Source organism: Chenopodium album, chromosome 7 (genome assembly GCF_948465745.1).
Source record: "Chenopodium album chromosome 7, dcCheAlbu1.1, whole genome shotgun sequence".
NCBI lineage: Eukaryota > Viridiplantae > Streptophyta > Magnoliopsida > Caryophyllales > Amaranthaceae > Chenopodium > Chenopodium album.
Genome location: NC_137840.1, coordinates 47,926,809 through 47,934,979, shown reverse-complemented (window position 1 = coordinate 47,934,979; position 8,171 = coordinate 47,926,809). Strand labels below are relative to the sequence as shown.

Sequence of the window (8,171 nt, the reverse complement as noted above, 5' to 3'; positions counted from 1 at the left end):
ATATTAAAGGAGTGAGAATGCGTCGTACTATTTTGAATTTGTTATATTAGAAAAATGTTGAACATTAAAACATGTAATAAGCATTTGACTACAGAATCCCAAACTTATAAAATTAATTAGTAAAACAGTACAACCAAAACAATATCAACTTGTTTTCAACATCAAATCTATCTAAATAATCTATTGTTTAATAGAATGTTGTAGGCCATAATATTAGTCTAACTAAAAAATAGAAGAAATAATAAAAGGTTAAAGCAACTTCAAATTGAGCCATAAAGTCATATTCTTCTTCTTCTTACTCGCAGCCTTCTTCATCTTCTTCTTGTTCATCTCCGTGTACAAAAAATAAAATAAAATAGATAAATATTTCAACTTAGTATCGCTCAAATACAAAAAAAAAAAAAAAAAAAAAAAAGAAAAAAAAGAGAGAGAGAGAGAGAAAAAAAAATTGAACGCCTTGGCCACTTTTCTATCTATACTTTACTTATATAGAAATCAAAAGGTTTTTACCTTGGATGTAGAAGCCGAAGATTGAAGTCGAAGCATTTCTGTTGTACTACCACCATCCTTCTCAGATTGATTATCAAGAAATAAAGAGCCAAGCATACTTAAATCAAAAGACATTTGTGGATTTTGTTGTTGAATTTGAGAAAGGATGGAGCTAAGACCATATGCTATCTCCCTTCTATCTTGTTGCCTTTTGTCCTCATAATCTTTTTGTAGAGCTTGAACCTCCTGAGCATGCTTCTCTTCAGCTTCCTTCATCAAGGCCTTCTGCTTTAATTGAGTTGATGAAACACCTCTTCCATGAAAATTTAATCGAGACTTTTTCTTGTTATCAGAACCAATAATAGTTGAAATCATACTTTCAACCTCCTCCTCTGAATCTAATTTCTCAAGTTCGGTATATATTTTAAAAGATAAAAGGACAAAAATTAATATTGACAAAATTAAATGCAAAAAAATTAACATGAAATGACAATGAATCTTACCATCAATTTGTCCCTTAGGTCACCAGGCTTTCGCTTTGTTAGCTTCTCCTTGCGTGTTGCTATGAACATTTGAGCTAAACTAGGATTTTTTGTTGTTTTATTATCCTTTTTCTATACAAGAGTAATGAGTGTCAATCATTTTAATGCAGAAATAAAACCAATAATAAAAGTGATGAGAAATGTAAACAAGCAAACAAACAAACTCACCCACTTATATCAAACCCTAGCAAAACTCTTTGGTCCTGAAGTATGCATAATGTTCTTTTCCTTTCCAACTAACCGATTTGCTTTATTTTGCATACATCGTTCCTGACAAATTAAGACGGTGAACTAATGAATAACATTTTTCTTAAGATAAGAAATATACACTTGCTATAAAGGCGGGGAAATATAAGAGACTTGTATAAATGTAATACCTCATATTTGACATCATTCCAAATCTTTAACAAGTCTTGGAACATATTTTTTGGGACTAGTTTTGGTCGTTTGATCATCCTTGTTTTATCATTGTCATATTTATGAAAGTGTACTCTTTTTAAATAACATCTGTACCTTCTCCAAGCAGCACCAATGGTTTGCAAAACCCATTTTTTTCCCTCAATTGGGACAATAAAATGTTTCTACAACAATACAAAATAAAAGCTATACTAAAGTGATCATATTGGCACTGTTAAACAGCTCACTGCCAATTAATTAATCTTAATCACAAATCAAGAACATAAGAAAACAACTCACTGAAAGTCTAGAACCTATTCTAGCACTTACAAAACAAGTCACTGATCTTAAAAAGTAGCAGGCAGCCAAGCAGAACACCATGTAGGCAGATCGACAACAATAATGACAGTTGGGGTTCTTTTTTTTTTACATAACATATGCCAATCAAGAAAGTTTAACATGACACTCTGACATGATAGCAGAAACCATATAGGACAAGCTAAGCAATTATAAAACATTTCTACCATATTTATTTAATTGAATAAGTAACTCACCAAGACATAATCCCAAAGTTCTTCTTTCTTCTCGTTCCTTAGTATGGGCCAATTCTTGACAGTCAGTGGCAGGATATTTGCTTTCGAGCTATTGTTCCTAAGAAGCTAATGAACTCATTGCATGTACTGTCATCCGGACCAACATGTTGTTCATGCTCATTCAAGGTAATTTCCAAGCGTTCTTCGTCTCTGCGTCCATGGACTTTGTAGCACATAGTGGGTCCTCTTCTAGGCTTATCCTTTTCAGCTAACATGAGCAAAGAAATTCAAATGTTAAAAAAAGGGCTTATCAAGCATGTAGGTAAAGAATTTTAATTACAAATACAAATGATAGCTTGCCATTTTCTTTATCATTCTTGTCATGATTTAAGTTTTCAACTTCTAATCCAAGCATTTCAAGTGGTTCTCTTGTGGTTGAATAATGCTGATGTAATGTATGATTAGGGGTAGATGAGCCACCATGTGAAGAAGCCAAATCAACATTTTGCCGACGTTTTGCCATCACTGCTTTTCGAGTCAGACCCTTCATTTTACGAATCTGAAATTGGGAACAAACATGGAAAAAAGAAAGACATACAATACTCTAATATATGTATGTACAAACATTATACAAAAAAAGTTTCACACTTCATAACTCTTGTTAAATTGATAAGCAATTAATTGATCATAGACCACACATTCATAAGGGCATTTATAAGCAATTAAACATTAATGTCTAACTAAGCATGTGCTTCAAGTAACCTTGAGAATTGTGTTCTTTACTGTTTCAGACACCATATTGACATAAGAGGTCAAATTTGAGCTGATCTTTAGGTATATGAGCATACAAGGAAAATATCACCAAACTGACGGGCCACCAAACCTCAAGCCCAAACCTCTATTGCAATATCAGAGAAGAGGAAAACCATAGCAGCAAAAGGGAACAAATTTAATTAATTGTTGAAGGACAAAGGGTAGGGGAAGAGGGGAAGAGGGGAGTCTGCAGGAAGGGGGAACAACACTCACTAGTGGAGCAGAAAACTTGGAGCAACATATCAGAGTAGATAGAGATAAACAAAATGAATTAAGGCGGCCTCTTTTGTGTTGGACAAAAGCCTTGTATATATAAGAATGTTTTTGCATTGTCAAGAATTCTGTGAGAAGACTATTGTATTGGAGATTTGGAACTTTGTATCCTAAAGATAATTTGGGCAGTAGTAACCTAAAGTTATTGAACTATCAATATATTTCAATCCATTGACTGTCGAATCTTTGTTCTTGCTGATTATTCTTGTTTTGTATGTGCTTTCTATTGAGTTAGTTTAAGAGTGTGCGACTGTTGAGTCTCACAGAAAATGTATATGTGCATCAAGACAGACAAAGACTAGGCTATTAGCACAATGCTTACGCAGTTTCACACTTTTGCAAATGACATGACAAACCATCCAAGTTTATTTGGGATTAAGGTAATCACTAATGAATGTAATCAAAATCAGAACATCACAATAAAAAAACATACATTACATTATTACAGTACAGCTCAATCATGAATCATTCAATCTAAATTGAAACTTGTAGTTTAACTGCTTACAGCACAGAGCATAATTTGTGTTAAGTTCTAGAGAAGTATTTGGCAGTAGATTGCAGAACAAGTGTACAATCAGCAAGGCAAGGGGGCAACAACTCATGACAATAGAGCAGTAGAATTAAAGTTTCAACAACCGCAAAGCAATAGGCAACAACAACATTATAAAGCAACAGCAGCACACCAAGACATTTTTCTTACTACTTTCTAAATCTGTAGAGAACTGGACAAATTTTCAATCAATACGTGTTCATAGTTGATGGCAAATCAGAACATTCAAACATCTATTCCTAGTTGCATATATACTTGCATGAGATAATAGAGTTCCATTCTCAATTTAAAACCTATATTTTAAATTTTAAACCCACATATGACATATATATAGCAGCACAACGCATCATCTTAATGCATACAGAATTACATGTGTAAAGAATAGAGACATGCTTAATTATAAATGTACAGCTTAGAAAAAACTACCTTCCATTGAATAGCATTGGACTTGTCTTTACTTTTAGACTGTGGAATGGGTAACTCTTCATCGGTGGAATCAAGCTCATGCTCCATATCTTGGTTAGGCCTATAGAGCTCATCGTCTCCCGAAACCTTTTTCTTTTTATTCTTACTTTGATTGCCTCTATTATTTTTAACTTGTGCCATCAGTGACTTAGCGTGTTCCTTCAAACCTAATTCTTCCATTCTTGTCATATTTTTTCTAATTGTTTCCATTCTCAGCCTCTCATATTCTGACATTCTTGGTTCATGAGTTTGATGCTCATCACCAGAACCTCTTATAGCTCCAAGCTTAGTGGATTTTTTCTTTGTCATACTTGTAGCTAATTAATTTTGAAAATGAATCCAATTATACAAAAGAAAAAAAAGAATTATATATATATATATATATATATATATATATATTATACACGCATTCATAAATCAAGCTTGCACAAATAAAGAGTAAGAATTATACAACCAAACAATAGCTATATATAAGCATTCATAAAGAAAACTCTCCATTAAATTTTCATTCTAAATTCAACTATATATCTAGGTTTTTTAATATCAAATTTGCTCCAAGTTGCGGTAAAGAATACCTTGCCTAAACAAGTAGCATCGACTTTGATTAGGCTAGGATCCTTTTTCAGGGGTTTATGTAGGAAAGTTCTAAAGCCTAAAGATCTTGATGATCTTGAATCTGAAATCATACAGATACTTTGCCAACTTGAGAAGATATTCCTCCCAAGTTTCTTTGACATAATGATCCACCTTTCACTTCATCTTGTAGAGGAGGTAAGGCTTGGGGGCCCTGTTCAAGGTCGTTGGATGTATCCAAAAGAGCGGTATTTGGGTAAATTGAAGTCATATTTAAAAAATAGAAGTCGACCCGAAGGTTCCATTGCAGAGGCCTACTTGGCAGAAGAATGCCTTATTGTTTGTTCTCGGTATCTTCACGATGATTTTAGTTCAAAGTTGAATGGAGCACCTAGAAATGATGATGATACCGCATCCAATGAAGATGGAAGCCTTTTTCCTAATGTTGGACGTCCTTTAGGTGTAAAAAAGAAAAATAAAGGCAAAAAGGTTTCTTTAGATGAGGACACTTTGATGAAAGCTCATCGCTATGTACTCTTTAATTGTGATGAAATCAGTGATTACATAAGGTTCGTAAGTAATTTTAAATTGGTATTATTTCATATTAACTATATTTAATCTTTATTGTTTATAATTGACTAATACAACTAAGTTGCTTTGTGATATGTATGTAGTGAACATCAAGATTTTGTGAATCGTCAAAGAAGTCATGGTAGACGGGTTAAGCGGAGTAGGTGGGCGAGAGCACAAGAGCACAGTCACGATATTGGAGCATGGTTCAAGGATCGTGTACGGGAAGAAAATGTTTCCAAAGAAATCAAGGCTTTATCCCAAGATCCTGACTATACTGTGAGAAGTTTTAAAGGGTACCTAATAAGTGGTAACAAATTTCATACAACTGCACATGAGTCAAAAAGAAAAACTCAATGTAGTGGAGTTAGTGTAACATCTTCAATGTCGAGTTTTGCAAGTTCTAGGGATCAAAATCCTGTTGTTGGGGATGTAAAATATTATGGAGTGGTGGAGGATATCGTTGAGTTAGATTATTTTGGTCATTTTAAAGTGGTATTGTTTCGCTGTAAATGGTTTCAAGTGGAGCAAGATGAGTTTGGGCTAACATGTGTAAATTTTAAAAGGTTATGCTATACTAATGACCCTTTTGTGATGGCTAATCAAGTAAACCAAGTTTTTTATGTGCAAGATTCCAAAGAAAAGCATTTGTATTACGTTATGGAAACTATCCCCGGAGACTTCTTTGATATGAGTGAAGAATCAAATGGTGATGTTGGAGTTTCTTATTGGAATGAATTTGCTAGCGATGGTGTTCTCCCAAGGGAAACCGTTGATGATGATTATGATGTTAGTTAGCTGAGAGAGGACTTGCCTGCCACTACTGTTGACGTTCCAGAATACATGTTGGATATGCGAGCAGAGCCTGAAATTGATGATTCTGATGATGAAATTGAGGATGATACTCTATGGGATTTCATGCAAGCAAGTGAAGATGAAGCTTAGGAAATATGATTGGTCCTTTCTAGATTCTTCTTTTAGTTACTTTGGAGTAATAAAAGAACAGGGATTTTAGCTTAAACATTTTTGGTTTTGTTTGACCGTAAAATTATCTGTTTTTATGATCAAAAGTTTGGTTTTTGCTTGGTATTGCGATTATTTGATAATCTCTTGAAGCTTAATTTGTTTGTTTTGGAGTAGAATCAGCTGAACAAATAAAATAAATATGAAGTTCCTGTAGTCATATCTCATCTTGTCCTGGGTTGCTTGGCTCAAAGCTTCTTGCTTTCTTGACTGACCTGTACTTGATTGATTTCCCCTGTTTTATGTCTCACAGGCTTGCAATCGTTATGGGGTTTCAGAAACTGCTTTTGGTGTTGGTATAACCTCTTAATCTAGCTTTTGTACATGGCTTGTAACACTATTAGATCAGCTTATGAATGTTGGAGGAGATGCTAAAGAGTATTCTAGCAGCCAGCCACCCGCAATAGCATGTAGCCACCAGCCTGCCAGGCTGCAGCCTGCCAGCAGCAGCTAGTTCTAGAAGCAGGCAGCAGATAGCCGCCAACAACATGCAGCAAGCAGCCACAAGCAGTAGACACCAGACCACCTCAGGCAGCAGCAACTTGTAGATATTGGGATAATATCATTTCAAGCTTTAATTTGGTAAAAATATGCTGAATTTTTCTGCTGCCATGTCAGATTTTAGAATTATAACTTTTGAGAATTAGATTTTGGGCTGAAATATTGCTTTATAAACTTGCTTTCTTAAGAAGCATTTCCATGTTCCAAATCAAAGTGAATTATATTTATCAAGTTCCAATTTTCATACTAAAGATTCAACCTGTGTGTTTTAGGTATATAATAAAGAATATACCTATGCTCTCTTGTTTGGGCCCTAGTATGTCATGTTTTCAGATTTTCTGATGTATTGGATGTTCAAGTGCTTATTACCATTCACTTTGGCATTTAAAGATCTTATCTTATATTCCTGTTTGTAGGTGAGCTTATGGGTATAATTGATTTCCATGTTTATGTCATAACTGTAATCGTGTTGTCTTCCTTTTTAACTAGCATTAGTAATTCCTCTGTGTGTTTGTGCTACCTATCGAATCTTGCAATTTATTCTGAACCTCTTTCTCTCCTGGTTTGCAATATTATGATGGCTTGATACGGATGAGACTGAGACCACCTGATGAGTGTAAAATTCTGATACCAATAATTGACGAGTGAGTATCACACCAATAATATAATTGACAAGCGGATTTGTTTTTTTTAGTTGGCTATTCGAAATGGAAATTTCTACATTGATAAAAGCTCCACTCTTCATGTTTAGGTTTGTGTTTGAATTCAGATTTTGATTTTTTTTTTACTGCTTGGTAAAGCTTTGAATTATGAGTAGTTTTCTTGATTTTTATTCATAATTAATACAAGTAATATATAGGCACTATGAGATATTATTAATTCAATTTAGATTGGCTGATTAATCGTTGAGATAAACTGTAATGTAGGTTTCTGATTGTGATTTTCTGGTTTTGATTATAGTCACTTATGATCGCATCAATTCTTAATTTAATTGGATGGCTTGACATGTCATTTGCTAGATAAGTGTGAAATTGCATAAGCATTTTGCTAATGGCCTAGTCTTTGTTTATCCTGAAATAATATATGGCATTGAATCTGGCATTCTGTTTGGGTATACCTAAGATCTCTCTCTGAAATTCATAATTGTTGAGCTTTTTATTTTTGTTTCCTTCCTTTTTCTGTTGATATGTGTCAGTTGTAATTGTCTATTGGCTATTTATACTTAAGCAATTGCAATAACAGGATTGATTGGATGAGACAAAGGTGTAACCCGTTCTTCTTAATTTAAGACCACATATATCGTATGTAATTTCATATCCCTAACTAATCTTCGTTTCTTGATGTTCAGAAAGAAGCATTGTAAGGTAAAGCTCATCCCTACTTTCTTATTTCTGTTCCTTTGCAGCTTCTCATTCACTTTCTTCATGTAGCACTTTGTCCTTT

The 8,171-nt window shown here is 34.0% G+C and overlaps 1 long non-coding RNA gene across 1 annotated transcript; it reads right to left on the bottom strand.

Annotated features, from left to right (window-relative positions):
• Positions 1-1,223: 1,223 nt before the first annotated feature.
• LOC145637855 (uncharacterized) lies at positions 1,224-2,063 on the bottom strand. The gene is made up of 3 exons (XR_014114517.1): positions 1,982-2,063; positions 1,409-1,612; positions 1,224-1,301 (listed from the first exon to the last, which is right to left on the bottom strand). It is a non-coding gene; the product is annotated as an uncharacterized LOC145637855 (long non-coding RNA).
• Between the last annotated feature and the right edge of the window lie 6,108 nt (positions 2,064-8,171).